General features: G+C 43.8%; 1 protein-coding gene across 7 annotated transcripts in view; it reads left to right on the top strand.

Annotated features, from left to right (window-relative positions):
* The window catches only part of ccdc102a (coiled-coil domain containing 102A), a 215,283-nt gene that overhangs the window by 115,809 nt on the left and 81,325 nt on the right, over nt 1-18,149 (top strand). The gene's annotated exons all lie outside the window — the stretch shown is intronic.

Here is an 18,149-nt window from a genome sequence, read left to right as displayed (position 1 = left end):
GACCAAGTGGGGGGAGGGGGGGATGAGATGTATGCATCCTTGACATTAGCATAAAACAGGTCCAAAGTTCTATTGTTTTTGGTGTGGCAATTGACATATTGCGTAAAGGTGGGGAGGGAAGAGGCCAGGTAAGCATGATTGAAGTCCCCGGAGATGAGGAGGAGGGACTGGGGATGCTGAGTTTGAAGCTTAGAAACGATAATGTGGATCCGGTTCGTAGCGGTAGCAGCGACAGCCGAGGGAGGGATGTACATAGTTATAGCAATAACATGTGAAAACTCCCTCGGGAGGTAGTACGGTCGCATGCTAACCACCAACAGCTCCAAGTCACTGGAGCAGAGCTGCTCCTTAACACTGACGTGTCCGGGATGGCAACATCTATCGTTCACAAACACAGCGAGTACCCCTCCTCTCCTCTTACCGCTCTCCGTAGCTCTCCTGTAGCCCGCACCACTTGAAATCCGTCCAGGGAGAAGTGTGAGTCGGGCGAGACATCATTCAGCCACCTCTCCGTGAAGCACATGAGACTGCATTGGCGATATATCCTCTGCATCCAGGCTAGCGCTGTTAGCTCTTCCATCTTGCTTTGAAGAGATCTCACGTTCCCCATGATGACCGACGGCAGGCACGATTTAAACCGCCTCTTCCACTGCCTGCGCTTTACTCCCGCTCGGCATGCTCTTCTCCGTGGCTGTATCTCCTTGGAGGTCTCCGGCCGCTCCGCACAAGGAAGGCTAACAGCTGATCGCGGGTGTAGACAATGGAGCCGAGTATGGATGGATCACCCGACGCCGCACTAAAAAGTTCCAAAAGCAGTAAGGAACAAACTACGAATGTTACAATGTGAACATCCATAGCCGTGCACTAACCTAATCAGCAACGTGAGAAGGAGAAAACAACAAAAATCTCACTAGAAAACATAGAAAAATATTAAAAGAAGGAAAGATAGGTCAGAGCTGCTGTAACAGACTGCCACTCAAGCGGCACCATCAAAGGAAAAAAAAAAGTGGTTATATTTGTGCATTTACAGTCAAGGCAGCACAGTTCAGAATTTTATTTATTTATCGTATTTTTCGGACTATAAGTCACGTTCCTTTTCATAGTTTGGGTAGGGGGTGATTTATAGTCAGGAGCGACTTATATGTGTAATTATCCACAATTTTTTACTTGATCATTAACACATTACTTACTTACTCGTATAGTTGATCACTTCACATGTTATTTTCACTTTAAAACGCATGAGGGCGCACTATGGCTGTGGAATAATTGGAGCCCCACTGACAATGAGTTCCATTCACTGACTTCCGGAGTCAGGAGATTTAATGATTTGGAGTGACACAGATGGTTCGATAAACTTGTTATTTATGTTTTAGTTATTTGATATATAGTTTATTTAGGGTAGCAACATCTATGTTGTTAGACTTCAGTTGTTTTCGATTGTCTTGCAAGGTTGTAAAGGAGGGCGACAGGAAGAGCGATTCAGGGCGCTTGCTTGGAGCACACACATATGTTGACCTCATGTTTTGTGAAACAAGTTATATACGTAGATCTGTGGAATAATTGGAGCTGCAACTGACGATGACTCTGACGTCAGCAGCGCATAGAGTTCCCGAGTCAACAGCTATTCTTTTTTTTGTTTTTTAAGTGACATAGAGGATAAAGATTTTGATGGATTTAATGATTTGGAGTGACACGGATGGTTTGATAAAATTGTTCTTTATATTATAGTTTGATATATAGTTTATATATGGGCCTGTGGAATAATTTGAATTGCAACTGATGACGAGTCCGACGTCAGCGGCGCGCCGCACACGCGACGTGTTTACACAAAGGACGAAGAATTCGATGGATTTAATGATTTGGAGTGACACAGATGGTTTGATAAACGTGTTATTTATGTTAGTTATTTGAAACACTGTTAATGTTAATGTCACGTTAGCATACCGTATCGTTTAGCCTGTAGTTGCTGGGTCATGTTAGAGTGGTGCTCACTCTAACTTATTTTGCAAGAACCACACGGGAGACAGTATGCCCTTTAAGCAGTTGCAAGTAGAGAGGTCATTCATCGCTGTGCATACAGCAATGATCAAACCAAGTCTGACTCAGACCTCTTGCAAGAGCATATTTATTGAGAGAAACAGGGTGGGGGTGAGAGTGGACAGGGTGGGGATAAACCCCTGGCCTCTGGTCAAATCATAGCAGGGGGTGTTTTACGATGTTGTGTAAACAGAACAACTTTGATTGCTTCCTCCGCAGCTGGTCAATCAGTTCAAAGGATCTCAGCACTTTGTTCTACTACTTTGTTAAGACAGGATACGTTTGGTTAATTATTACAGGTTACATTCCAACATAAGCATAGGATCAAACTAATCTATCAACCCTAACAGTTCATGTCTGTTCTTGGTGTTGGATTTTTATCAAATAAATTTCCCCCAAAATGCGACTTAAACTCCGGTGTGACTTATATATGTTTTTTTTCCCCTTTATGGTGCATTTTATGTCTGATGCGACTTGTACTCCGGAGCGGCGTTTAGTCTGAAAAATACTGTTTTTCAAGATGGCGGCGAGACAGCACAGTTATGAATTTAATTTATTTATATTTCAAGATGGCTGCGCACATGTAGGTCTCCAGTTTGGTATTTATTTTTTTCTTGCTTTTCTATTGTGATTGCCAAAATCTTGCACCGCAGAACAACTGTATAGCCAGGACGGAAATTAAAATAGAATTAAGAAGGGCAATCACACATAGCCAGCAGGACCACTGTAATGCGCACACCATCTACAAATAGATGAAACAAAATATAGGACACATCCATCCTATCATAGATATTATAGAATCATAGGTAATCAGTCAGAAGTTCAATACAATAACAGAAAGTGTCAAATCAAATTTTATGACAGTATAATTCACCAGTTGTTCATCAGTCGTTACAACAGATGACATCATCCGATTTTCAGTTTACAGAAAACAAATCAGGCACCATAGTGCTCACTGCAGTCGGTAGGGAAAACATTTTAAAAGTACTCAGTTTCTGTGGTAGAATTAAACGCAAAGTGGTAATGCTGAGAATTATGGGTGCATAATAGTCAATGTAGTCAATTGGTGAAAACTAAAAATGGGCGGGGGGGGGGTACTCACAGCCCTAACTCATACCAGGAGAGGAGAGAGATCATCAAGAAGAATCTCAGCTTCTTCAGGAGATCTGATAAACTTTGATTTCCCTTCCACCATCACACTCAGTGTACAGGGATACATGAGAGTATTTGAAGTCGGCAGCAAGGAGCTTCTTTTTAACGACATCAAATTGAACCGTTTTTGGAAGAGTGCAGCGCTGAAATCGGGGAATACGTAGACCCGAGCCCCTGTATAGATAAGATCTCCTCTCTCCCTGACCAGCTGCAGAATCTTTAGCTTATCTTGGTAGTGAAGGAACTTTTCCAGGATGGGACGACATGTAACACTATTGCAATAGACCAGGAAAACTGCTAACTCAAAACAGCAATATGCCTGTTATTGGAAGACCAATCATATAGATCTCTTCCACATCCTCTATGGGCAGTATTGATAGGCAAACCGTTTTCCACTTGTTAATTCCTGGAACCCCCTGCCGGCTCCTCTCGTTGACATTTATTTTTTATTTTTATTTTTATTTTTATTTTTATTTTTATTTTTATTTTTATTTTTATTTGATGGAGTCGAGAGCCCCCCTCACGAATTCCATGGTTGGATATTGGAAGAAAATAAGAATAAGTTGAGACAGAGGACAGCACTCAGACCTAGTCAGCAAGCAGGGAACATAGAAGTGCCCACAAGTTTTGGAGTCTTTCTCGGGGGTGCCGGAGAGAGCTCCTCCTGCACATTCCATTGTTTTGGTGGGGGGACCTCAATGGGACCTACCGTAATTTTCGGACTATAAATCTCTTTTTTTTTTTCTTCATAATTTGGGTGGGGGGGGGCGACTTATACTCAGGAGCGACTTATATGTGAATTTTTGCGCAAATTTTGAAAATTCAAAAATCCGCGATGTAGTGAAACCGCGATAAACAAACCACGATGTAGCAAGGGATTACTGTAATTTGACCTGCAAGTGACGTCGGCAGCGCGGCGTTTTTTTATATAAGGACAAAGGATTCTATCACGGGATGACAAGCATGACAAAGGGCTCCACATTTGAAGGATTTAATGATTTGGAGTGACACAAGGTTTGAAAAACGTATTTATGTTATACTTATTCGATATATTTTATTTCGTGTAGCAACTTGTATATATTTTTATCGTTACAGTCCAGTAGTTGTTGGCTCGTTGAACTCCTGTTTTGTTAAATAAAGAGCTGTTTACCAAACCCATGTTGTTAGGTTCAAAATCAGCAAAAGAATCAGCAGACAAAACCAGTGAGGCAGAATGTTGAGTCTTTTCTCGCGAGGAGTGCAATCAGACTTACAGCAGTCCCGAAATACACTAAAGGTCTGTTTACACTCCTCACTCTTTTTATTCAGGAATGCCCTACCTACAATGTGAGACTAGCCCCTGATAGGTGGGGGGGAAGCGTGGGCTTTGTCTCATGAGAGAAGAAACGAGATTCTATGTGAAACTAGAAGTCGCAGACAGGATGCCATGAGAAACATGAAGAGTGCATAGACGAAATGCCATGTGCAGACATCAACAAAATAGTTTGAGCTATCAACAGGTTTCTTGGAAGGTCAGGAAGCTCCAGACAGCATCATATGACTTGTTGTGGTCTGGTGGACGTCTGCAAGGCGAAACAGCAAGCATTCTGTGCAATAATTTTATTAATAAGTACCCATTAGGGAACGCATGATAACATATATATACAATTTATCTAACAATTACCCCCTGTTTATCATAAGTTCCCGGAGACCAACACATCACCCATATGGCCACTTCAAAAAGATTTTCAGCCAAGGGATCACATTTCGCAAGAACTAACTTACACCCGGGAGGAAACTGAGTCATAATCGGCAAAGCCAGGTTCAGGAAACAAACCGGACAGGTTTACCACAATAGAATCGCCGACGGGGTCGTCACTAGAGAAGGAACCCCCGTCAATCGAAAGGTCATCCCTTTGGAGCAACGGGAAAGTCTCAGCTGGTGGAGAGATAGCAGTTGTAACTAGCCTGTTAATTAGGGATCGGAGACAAGGAATGCAACAACATCCACACAAGGTCAAAATGGCAGACACCGCCCTCTTTTGAGAGTAGCATGTCAAGGGCCATTCGATTCTGGAAAGCCATGAGGGAAGTAGCGGCCAGTTGGGAGTGGACCGCCTTGAAACCCGCCTCGGACCAGTTTCCAAGCCTCTGCACGTTGTAATGGACGTAGTTAATCCTGTCAACATTTTTGTTAATAGTACACCACCAACACAGGGCGGATTCAAAACCAGCTGCTATCTGATTCACCAGCTTATACTCATCCGGTACTCCTCTAGGAACACCAATGGCGTCGATGTAGGTTGGATTAGCTGTGCCCCGCCATTCGGCGTTTCGTTTCGTTCTCGGCCAGAATACGGGCACTACGGACTTAGCAAAAGATGTTAGATCATAAGAGGACATCGGTATCAAATGAACAGGTAGCAATAGGGTTACCAAAGCGCAAATTCCGGAGCTGTTGAAAGGCAACCTATCATAAAGTTTGTTACTATTACACCAAAACGAAATATCACTACGAGCAATGGGCAAAAAAGGGGCAGTGACCTTGGTCATGGACCCACACCATGGAGTAGGTAGGGCGCCGAGCTTCTCACCGGTACCAGGTAATCTAATGCATGTAGATTAGCTACATCGGACGAAAAAAGGGATTTAGATTTTATCATAGAGGCAACAGGGTAAACCTTATCCCATTTAAAACAATCATGAGTGGGTGAAATGGATGAGTTTAACATTAAAACAACAGCACACTTAGGAACTATATTTGCAGGTATGATTTTCAAAAAGTGGTCTTGGACCCATGCATGCAATGCAACTGGTGTTAGCCATCTTCGCGGCCTGCTTAGCCATAAGAAGCCAGTTGTTGGTTTGACCGCTTATCCCTGTGGAGGCCACAAAATAGCTGTCTACATCAGTGAGGAGCATACTTGTGATTTTTGCTCCTGCTGACAGGGTGTAATTATTTGTAACGGGACGGTCTGCGACCGACATTGTTTTATTAATGCAAATAGCAATAGGAAAGTGAGGATCGATTCCAGAGGACCAAGCCCACAGTTGAAAACCCCAACAAGAAGTGTTAAACAAGGTGGCATTTGGAGGACGAATTTGACCATCAGGGAGTGTAAGAGTCAAAAGGAGGCTTGTGCCCTGATTCTTCAAAGTTACTCGTTTAGCAAAGAACACAGCCTCTTCACTGGAACCAGAAAGCGGGGTGACCATTTCAAAACCTTTCAAACTTTTCATAGGTAAAATAATAGAAGAAGATGTATTAGGAGCCACAGTAAACATTAATGAGTTATTGTAAGTCCAAGACAAAAGCCATGGTACGCAAGTTGGAACGCAGACGGTTACTGGAATACAAACAACCTGATCAAAAGGGGATTTAGTGTCGCGCTTATGTCTAGCAATTTTTCCCCCATGAGCCATATCGATTAGAATTAGCGTTGGTAGCTGCCTGAGAGAAGAATGTTCGAGGCTCATGGTACTCTATCCATACAAATAAAATAACTCCCGGAAAAATTATAATGGTAACACAAACCAGCAAAAGCAACCAAAAGCACATGGTAGACTTTGCGCAGGCTACAGCCCGATTAAAGCACTCACCAAATGACTCTCTAATGCTCATGTTTTGGATCTCCTCAGAGTCAACACCCTGAGCTTCGGGTTGGTGTCTTGGAAATTGGCTTCTGCTAGCTTTCGTGTCAACCCTGGATCTTGGCACCAGGATCAGGCACTATTACCAGACTTTGCTCACCTTCCGTACTTTGGTTGGGTCTGCAGAGATCACCTTTTTACAATGAGATAAATGAATCCACGTGTTGCGTTCGGCTATTTTCAAAGCACTAGGTGTCGTGAGTAGTACCAAAAAGGGACCTTCCCACTTAGGTGAATGCCAATTCTTCCTCATGATACTCTTGATCAAAACCCAGTTTCCCAGTACCACTTTGGGGTCTTCCTGCGGAGAAATGGGTTCACTATCAGTGTTATTGGTTAGATTCTTTTGACGTTCCAACATTTTTCTCATGTAATCAGCTAACGTGGCTTTCTCGGGGATCTCCCATGTGTTCTTGAAATGAGGAAGCCTGTAAGGTCTTCCATACATAGTTTCATAGGGAGTTAGCCCTGTTGTACTTGTAAGGTCTAAGCACTGAGTCCATGGTCGTTTGGTTTCTTCCATACATTTCTTTAATCTGTTTTTTATAGTCGCGTTAGATCTCTCAACAACTGATTGTGAACAATAGGAACAATGGTTCTTTAGATTTATGTGGAACATTCTCCCAATGTTATGCACTATCTGATTTACAAAATGTGGACCATTGTCGCTGTAAATCTTTTCTGGAATACCGTATCTTGGAATGATGTCTTTGCATAAGGCCTTTGCCACCGTGAGTGCATCAGCATGTTTGGTAGGAAATGTTTCTACCCATTCAGAAAATGCGTCTATTATGACCAAACAATATTCTTTCCCTTCACATTTATGTAATTGGATATAATCGATAAGTATTGTCTGAAACGGATACAACGGAGTCGGGAATTTCCCTCTCTGAGGTCCTAAATTGCCTTGTGGGTTATGTTTAGTACAGCTCAAACACGCTCTGCAAAATTGTTGTGAAAAAGCTGCAAAGCCGTATGTTGTATAAATAGCTTCAACTTGTTTCACCATACCCCCCGTCGAGACATGGGTGACCCCATGACTCGAAATAGCAACCCATTTGAACAAGTTACGAGGCAAGACAGGTTTGCCCAAAGGTCACACAAAAAGACCAACAGTGTTTTTAGTTGCACCCCGTTTTTCCCAAGAGAGACGTTTCTGGGAGGGGCTCTGAGACTGCATGTCAAGCAACACATCAGGGGGAGATGTGTGACATCGAATCATGAGCTGTGAGAGGCGAGAGGACATGGAGCAGGCCCTCTGCAGCGGCCTTAGCGGATTTGTCAGCAAAAGCATCACCGAGAGAAACAGGATCAGAGCTTGCAGTGTGAGCAGCACATTTGCAAACCGCTACCTTTAAAGGTAGCTGGACAGCGTCCAAAAGTTGAGTCAGTAATGTGGAATGGGTGACGGGCTTCCCTGCAGAAGTTATCATGCCACGGTTGCTCCACTGCTGAGCAAAAACGTGCACTGTAGCAAAAGCATACTGACTATCAGTCCAGACGGATTTGTTTGCAAACAATTTGCAGGCCCCAGTCAAAGCAATGAGCTCAGCGGCCTGTGCAGACATATTGGATGGCAGTTTAGCAGCCTCCAAAACCATGTCGGCAGTAACAATGGCATACCCAGTAAGGGTCACACCAGATTCATTTTTCTTAGAAGACCCATCAACAAAAACCACATGACCATCTGGCAGAAGCGTATCTTCCAAATCAGGCCGAGCCTTTGCAATTTCTTGGGCGGCATCGACACAATCATGGAATTCGCCGTTATCAGGAAGGGGAATGAGAGTGGCAGGATTGAGTGTCTCGCATCTTTCAACGGTCAGGTGCGGCTGAGACAGCAACGTAGCCATGCAGGAAAGATGACGTGCAGGCGACAAAAAACTCACTCACTCACTCACTCACTCACTCACTCACTCACTCACTCACTCACTCACTCACTCACTCACTCACTCACTCACTCACTCACTCACTCACTCACTCACTCACTCACTCACTCAAACCCAACCCACTCACTCACTCACTCACTCACTCACTCACTCACTCACTCACTCACTCACTCACTCACTCACTCACTCACTCACTCACTCACTCACTCACTCACTCACTCAATCACTCAATCAATCAATCACACAGGTGTTAATTAAATCGCAATTACATTGCAAGCAATTTAAACTCTAATGGAATATGTGGATGTCCACATCCGTTTCATCAAAATCCAATCCATTTTTACCTTTGTATAAGGCACAGGTGTCAAATTGTGCTTCATATACATGTGCCATCAGTCGAATCGCAAATTATCTTCACTTTTAGTAATATGTTAAATTTTAAATATTAGACCAGTTTTTACTTGTCTGAATTGAAAGCGAGGTACTCGTCACCTTGTTCCGCAGCTCCCACAATATGAGGCGCTCACACATCTACTCGGGTATGACAGTCATACCGGCCCTCCAAAAGAAGCCATGACTAAACCGCGGCCCGCGAACAAATGAGTTTGACACCCCTGGCACAAGGGATAGCCTTCTCATTGATCAATCGCGTATCTTAAATCATGCTTTTCCTCCTTTGAAGCGACTATGTACTTCAAACCCAAACGGCACCATTTAATAGGGAAAAAAATTGTCGAATTTATTCGTTGTCGACATAATACTGGTCGCAAATATGCATGTAGAGCATTTCTGAGTTGTTGATCATAGACATCAGTTGAACACTCTTTCTGGTCTGTGCCTAAAGTCTTCAAACAACTTATCTTGTTTTTGTTTAGTCCGGCCAATGTCTGTGTAATTTGCTCTACGTTGAAATATTATTTCTATCCTGCAATAGTTGGTCAATTTGTATTTGTAATGACACCCCGTTATATTCCAATGGACGGCCCTGGAGATCAAAAGGACTCCAGGTGCCTTTAACACTTGCCCAATGTTTGGTTAAGGATGCCATGAAAACCTGTTGTACTTCATCACCTCTCAAATTATAGGAAGCAATGAGTTGTTTAATTTGGGGTACAAAGACGGAAAGGATGGTTCGCTTTGCCGTGCCACAACATCTGTCTTTGTAATTTGATCATTTTTCTCATCTTCGCTCATCACATTCTCAGCTGTGGTTTTTAAGCGAGCTCGTGCTGACACTGTGTCATCATCTTCCTGTCTGTGCAACAGCAAGTTCTTTTTTTATCTTTTCTTCGTCTTCCTTATCTTTCAATTTCCCTCACATCTGGGAAAATGAGAATGTAATTTTGCTTTTTAATTTCCAATTTTAAGTTTTGCAAAATTGCTATATCCTTACTGCACCGAGATAAACTGTTAAACATACCGTATTTGCCGGTGTATTGGTCGACCTTTTTCGATCCAAAATCGACCGAAAAAAATCGACCTCGACTTATACACCGAGTCATAAAATTTAACTTCGTATTCATCGCTTCAAATGTGATGGTAACCAAGGCCGTTTCTCATGCATCTCATTGTGCGTTGCACTTAGAAAATTTGAACCGGGCGGCGTGCGCGAGTGCGCGGCCCGCTGGAAGTCCAATGAGGCGCCGCGATCTCCTGCGCGGTGCTTATAAAGTGCCGATCCGCTCGGCTTGGAGCTATTTCCGGCCTCCCGTTGGTGCCGGGCGGCGTGCGCGAGCTCGCCGGCCGCTGGAAGTCCAATGAGGCGCCGCAATCTCCTCCGCGGTGCTTATAAAGTGCCGATCCGCTCGGCTTGGAGCTATTTCCGGCCTCCCGTTGGTGCCGGGCGGCGTGCGCGAGCTCGCCGGCCGCTGGAAGTCCAATGAGGCGCCGCGATCTCCTCCGCGGTGCTTATAAAGTGCCGATTTGCTCGGCTTGGAGCTATTTCCGGCCTCCCGTTGGTGCCGGGCGGCGTGCGCGAGCTCGCCGGCTGCGATCTTCTCCGCGGTGCTTATAAAGTGCCGATCCGCTCGGCTTGGAGCTATTTCCGGCCTCCCGTTGGTGCCGGGCGGCGTGCGCGAGCTCGCCGGCCGCGATCTCGCCGGCCGCGATCTCCTCCGCGGTGCTTATAAAGTGCCGATCCGCTCGGCTTGGAGCTATTTCCGACCTCCCGTTGGTGCCGGGCGGCGTGCGCGAGCTCGCCGGCCGCGATCTCCTCCGCGGTGCTTATAAAGTGCCGATCCGCTCGGCTTGGAGCTATTTCCGGCCTCCCGTTGGTGCCGGGCGGCGTGCGCGAGCTCGCCGGCCGCGATCTCCTCCGCAGTGCTTATAAAGTGCCGATCCGCTCGGCTTGGAGCTATTTCCGGCCTCCCGTTGGTGCCGGGCGGCGTGCGCGAGCTCGCCGGCCGCGATCTCCTCCGCGGTGCTTATAAAGTGCCGATCCGCTCGGCTTGGAGCTATTTCCGGCCTCCCGTGGGTGCCGGGCGGCGTGCGCGAGCTCGCCGGCCGCGATCTCCTCCGCGGTGCTTATAAACAGCCGCATGCGCGGAATTTGAACACATTTCGTCAATAAATTTCGCATATTGAATTTTGAAGTTTAATATAATGCAACAATTGAGCTCGACTTATACAAAGGATATATATCCATCCATCCATCCATTTTCTGAACCGCTTAGTCCCCACGGGGGTCGCGGGCGTGCTGGAGCCTATCTCAGCCGTCATCGGGCAGTAGGCGGGGTACACCCTGAACCGGTTGCCAGCCAATCGCAGGGCACACAGAGACAGACAACCATTCGCACTCACACTCACACCTAGGGACAATTTGGAGTCTTCAATCGGCCTACCAAGCATGTTTTTGGAATGTGGGAGGAAACCGGAGCGCCCGGAGAAAACCCACGCGGGCCCGGGGAGAACATGCAAACTCCACACAGGGAGGGCCGGAGGTGCAATACAAAGGATATATCATAAAATCGTAAATTTCCGTCGAGTTTTAGGGGGTCGACTTATACACCGAGTCGACCTGTCGACCTGTACGGTATCTTAAAAAATAAACAAACAAAAACAATCTATGCTCTTCAAAAATGGGACCAAATGTCAGATTACAAATCAAACCTCCTCCTTCACTCTCACATTTTTTGATAGAACAGTCTACTTAGCTAGACACCGTCATATCATACCAAATAATGGCCTTGAAATTAAATATAATGTTGCTGTGGTCCCTCAAAACATGTGACTAGAATTTGGACAATTACTAACCCCCATCAATCGACAAATTATCTCCTCACTAAAGTCCCAGCCTGTTAACCTATCTGCATCAAGAAGACATTTGCAATGCAGGGGATAAGAGAATAACAAGGAACACCTTAACAATAAACAAAATAAACCCAAACCACAATCAAAACCAAATAAACTAGGCCCATGACCTATGTAGACCAACACAGTACTCCAAATATTTCCCCATTAAAATTTAAGCCTTTTTGTGTAGAGCACCATTGATTTCTAATCATTGACCTAATTTCATCCTTAATTCAATCCCAATCACGAATGCCCACTACTTAATACTTTACTTGGTGTTCTTTTGATAAAAAGTGCCCCCCTTGCAATGTTGTTTTTAACTCTAAGTGATTCAAATCTTTGACTTGTCCTTACATGTGTCCTTGTATAGTCTTATGTCATAACCAATCAATAATTCCTCCTAAATTTAAAATCTGCAATCATAATTTAATTTTATCCAATTCTACAATGTATGTTCTCTCTTACTCTCACATTTTTATGAGGGCTGGGCACTCTCCTCGTTGGACGAGTTTCTGACCACAACCCTCAGTTTATTCTATCATTTCTAATTTTTTACATTTAACAATGCAAATCTGATAACCCATTGTCTAGCACACCGCTTTCGTGCACCAATTTAACGCAATTCCATCCTTTATAACGAACTGATAAACAAAGACAAACATACACAGAAACAAACACACGGGCCCACAACATAGACATGACAATCTTCCCAGCTGATAACAAGGGTGGGGGAAGCAACTGAAGTGCGGAGAGCTTCGCCACCGCCACGTCGCATAATGCAACGCCCCACCTCTCTCCAAAATATGCATGTGTCAAGATATTTTATTTTTTTCGGTGTCGACTTCTTCCATCAATTTCCAATCTTTGCATTTTAATTCATGTTGGGATAGCGGTTTTTGTTTGCTACTTGCTGTCCCCATGGTTTATTTTCTAAATTTCGGAGTTGGCAATTCGAATGGCACCTACAGTGTCCTAAAGCCAACTTTATTCACAGGACAGTGGTAAAATATTCAATGAGTGGTAAGTCTCCTTTCCTCTGCTCTCACAAAACCACTGTTTACATAAAGGAGAGCTCAAATGAGATCACTCTCAGTCAAACCATACACACACACACACACACACAATGCGCATCCTTATCGTCTCACAGGCAAGCAGGGGAGCCCGCCCTCCCGTGGATTTTAACAAACTCTAAACTATTTAACCTTCCTATTGTGTAAGAAAAACTTATTTTTGCCTTTTTCTTAAAGTAGATATAAAACCTATCTTTTCATGGATAAAGAAGCCAAACCAGCTAAACAAGAGTTAAGAAAAAACACCCCAGATGGCAGCAGAAAGCTAACACATTAGGAAGGTTAACTAGGAGGCCCCACGACACCTCAGCGGAATTTAACTGCTCCAAATTACCTGTACTTCTTTAGAAAACAGAGTCCGCCCTCCCATGGAATTTAACTGACTAAGTCAGGGGACTCCATCATCCCAGCGGAATTTAACTGTTTCTAATTGCACTTGATAGGGTCTAGAATTGTCAAGGTTTTAAGTGACCTCTTGTCACTGCACTTTCATTACTTTCAACAGAATCAAGATTCGTACTCATTCGTCTGCTGGGCCTTCTCCTCGGATGATCTCGTCAACCACTCCGGTGTCCAACCGACTGATCGAGACAGCCCCGTGAAAAGGGTTTCTCTATCTATATGCCTTGGCCAAGGGCTTGTCCTGCGTCGAAAAGTCGGCCGGAACCCCGAAATAGGTCTATTGAGACCCCGGAACGAGCCCCCAAAAATCTGTTAGGTTCAAAATCAGCAAAAGGATCAGCAGACAAAACCAGTGAGGCAGAATGTTGAGTCTTTTCTCGCGAGGAGTGCAATCAGACTTACAGCAGTCCCGAAATACACTAAAGGTCTGTTTACACTCCTCACTCTTTTTATTCAGGAATGCCCTACCTACAATGTGAGACTAGCCCCTGATAGGTGGGGGGGGGGGGAGCGTGGGCTTTGTCTCATGAGAGAAGAAACGAGATTCTATGTGAAACTAGAAGTCGCAGACAGGATGCCATGAGAAACATGAAGAGTGCATAGACGGAATGCCATGTGCAGACATCAACAAAATAGTTTGAGCTATCAACAGCTTTCTTGGATTCCCAGAGGTGTAGAAGGTCAGGAAGCTCCAGACAGCATCGTATGACTTGTTGTGGTCTGGTGGACGTCTGCAAGGCGAAACAGCAAGCATTCTGTGCAATAATTTTATTAATAAGTACCCATTAGGGAACGCATGATAACATATATATACAATTTATCTGTCTTTCCTGGTACTTTGTTAACGCTACAATATAGTTATATACTAGATCTGTGCGGCGCGCACGCGGCGTTATTGACGTAAAGGACGAGGAATTTGATCGATGAATTTATTTATTAGGAGTGACACAGATGGTTTGATAATATTGTTGTTATATGATAGTTATTTGAAATATACTTTATATGTCGTTATACGGGTCTGTGGAATAATTAGAAAAGCAACTTACGAGTCCGACGTCAGCGGCGCGTATGCGGCGCATACACGGCATTGTTTACATAAAGGACGATTGATGGATTTAATAATTTGGAGTAACGTGTGATAAATGTGTTATTTATGTAATACTTATTTGAATAACTCTGAATGTTACTCAGGCCTGTTCTCAGCTCCTCGTTTGTGTATATGTCACGTTAGCATACCGTATCGTTTAGCCTGTTATTGCTGGTTCATGTTTGTTCTTGGTGTTGGACTTTGACAAATAAATTTGCCCCAAAAGTGCGACTTATACTCCGGTGTGACTTATATATGTTTTTTTTTTCACTGTATTGTGCATTTTATGGCTGGTGCGACTTATACTCCGGAGTGACTTATAGTCCGAAAATTACGGTAAATACTTACGACGGGAGGAAAGTGACACCAGGTAGGGTGCAATTAGAAAGACCTTCTCCCCCCGCCCCCCAATCAGAAAGCGAGTGATGTCCTGTTATTAAATTTTGTGCTTGGCACAAATTGTCATATCAAACACCATGTTCAAACGTAGGGGCGTCCATGTATATGTATACTTGGCACCCAGACACCCTAGTTTAATGATAGACTTTGCGGTTATGTCAATTTCAACTCCCATAACCGGCAGAACTTCACCCATATCCCGGGGGAGGCAGGGACATTTAGTGATGGTGAACCATGTTATGTGCCTCCAATGTTGATGCAACCAACTGGAGCTTTGGCTGTTAAGTAGTCAGTGCCTGTTGTTGCGATAATCCGCAAAAGTCTTAGTGGACACAAGTAGAAAGAGATACATTCAAACCTCAGTTTTCAAATGTCCCGGTTCTCGAACAAATCGGAATTTGAACGAAAAATTCGCGATTTTTTGCTTCGGTTGTCGAACAAAATTTGGAGGTCGAACCTCGCGAGATGAGCCGAAAGGACCCATGAAAACTCAACCGCGTGGCTCGACTGACTCCGTTCATTATTGTATTTTCGTTACTTTTGAGGATTGTATTAACCCCTAATCATGCCTCCAAAGAAAGTGGGAGCAATAAAGCCATCCTAAAACAGAAAGACGCTCTTAAAGCAATGCGACAGCGAGCGCCCGGCGCGCTGCGGTTGCGTGATCGGACCAAATTAAGCACCCTAGGCACTGAGATCCACTTTTTTCAGTTTTCAGGTCAGTTTTTTTTTTGTTATACACACACACACACACACACACACACACACACACACACACACACACACACACACACACACACACACACACACACACAGTGGAAAGTACATCAGGACTTTAAAAGTATTATCTAAATTTCAGCGACGGCTCTGTCACAATAATGCGACCAGCGCGGTGCAGTTGTGCGGTCGGCGGTGTGCTACGGTTGCACGTTCGGCGGTGCGCTGCAGTTGCGCGATCGGACAAAAATGCGCAAATGAAAAAATGCTTATAAAAAGCGTTTTTTTTTTTGTCTTGGAACGGATTAAATCTTTTTCCATTGTTTGTAATGGGAAACATAGATTCGGAATTCGTAAATTCACTTCTCGAACCACCTTCTGGAACGGATTGTGGTCAAAAACCGAGGTTTGACTGTACTGTCAAGATGAAGAAAGTGTCCAATCAGGACTTTATATTTCTCTAGCTCTCTCACTGCGGTAAGGTCCTGCTTGGTAACTTCGTGTTGCTGACTTTCCTGAAAATTAATCGACAAACATAATGTGGCACAACTTAAACGTTGTCTGACATGCAGAGACCTTAAAGTCAGCGGAAAGAAAGACGTTTTAGTCGTTAGGTAAGCGTTGTTGTCTAATATCGCTCTCACTCAAGTGAGGTCCTGCAAGCTAACCAAGCTAACCTCGTGTTGCTAACTTTCATGAAAATTAATCAACGTAGTGTGGAACAACTTAAACGTTGGCTGATTTCCACCGAAAAAATGCAGAGAGCATATATATTTGTGTTTGGTGACATTATTTACTGTAAATCCCTGCCGTTTACAAGCTTCTACCCAGCGAAAGCATTTCTCACGGCTCATCCACGGCTTTAGAAAAGATACGAAGAAAACTACCCTCATATGATCCCGGTCAGCATATCGCGAGTCACTACGGCAGACACCAAAGCAGCAGTGTTTGGTTGTAGCCATGATAGGTCCGTTAATGTTCTCGCTGATAAAAAAAATAGTGAGTTGGTCTTTTGCGCTCCAGCTGTTCACTACCTGTTTGGCTCTTGTGTTTGTCTGACCACGGTGCATGCGCAGTTCGCTGTTCTAAAAATAGTAACTTTGGGGTAATTGTGACAAGCCCCATAAAATGTGCGCTGCAAACATGAGCATTGTTGATGATACTTGCAGTCCAATCCTTTCACCTGAAGAGAGAGCAACAGCAATGTGTACATATTCTGTTAGGTTAGACAAACTCATATACTTGTTCATGTTCATATATGTGTAAATCCTCTTACTATTTTATATAAACATGACTGCTCAATCAAGAGCACGGTTACAGCACACAACTATGTAGCCTTCCAATACACATAGGCACAGACGGCTGACACAACACACACATACACAGGGCGGTAACTCTCCAATACACATACGTTGATACCAAATGGTCAGGTGACGCTTTTCGCCTTTTCTTTCCCGCCTTTTCCGGACAGTATAAAACCATCTGACCTGGAGAATGGTGGTTGTTGTTTCATCTGCTAATAAATAAAGAACCAACTGTTACTCCACATTTTTATTCTCCTTGCTCAACGATGGACATCTCAAACAACACGCAACACATCACGTTCAACCACAGCTGTCTGTGATTTCTCTGACTGGCAGAGGCTGGGATGTGATAGCACATCAATATTTTGTTTGGGCTTTTACAGTTTTGGCAACCAAAACCACCCTATTACATTTTTCTTCATAACACTAGCAGTATAAATTTACTCTTGGCTTTCATTGAGTTGCCGCCAACCTCAGTTACTTTTGCCTCCAGCTAACACCGTGACATCATTGTGATGTAGGCCATGAAAGAGTCTATAGTTTGAATATAAAATGTTATGACTTCCAAAGGATTATAAAGTGTATTCTAACATGAAGAGAAAACCATCACATCAAAGTCAAAATAAAACTTCTGAATTGAGGCATTATGGCACAAAACTTGCCCACACACCAGCAGAAGGCAAGGAGTGCCCACACAATTGCAGTGCATACGCTTGTACCATGTTATTTAAGTTATTCAGCCCTGCTTTGATTTGAGGTAGGGTGATTTATTTTGAAGGCCGTTTTCAGGCGATACCACTTCCTGTTTTATTTTCGTGTGCATATGTCGGTTACAGCGGTACAAGAGTCATTGACGATGTAAGTGGGTCTCCTAGCAAGAGAAATGAACAATCACATGTGTCGTACCTTTAGGACAATGTAGTATTGCTCCGAATGTTCGTTTAAATTCCTTTATAGGTCCGTTTTAGCGTGTTAGCACGATCGCGAATTAGCATCTTTCCGCCTACTCGTTAGCCTGCCCAGTACTTCTTGTTAACATGTTACACGTACACACGTATAATGTTTATACTTTCAATATTTATACAACATTTTCTGTATGTTATTTATACTATTAATGTATTATTTACACGTTTGAAACAATTATTTAATGCTCTAATAATAAAATATGCAC

This window comes from Syngnathus scovelli, chromosome 4, assembly GCF_024217435.2.
Source record: "Syngnathus scovelli strain Florida chromosome 4, RoL_Ssco_1.2, whole genome shotgun sequence".
Taxonomy (NCBI): domain Eukaryota; kingdom Metazoa; phylum Chordata; class Actinopteri; order Syngnathiformes; family Syngnathidae; genus Syngnathus; species Syngnathus scovelli.
This window is presented reverse-complemented; position numbering and strand designations above follow the sequence as displayed.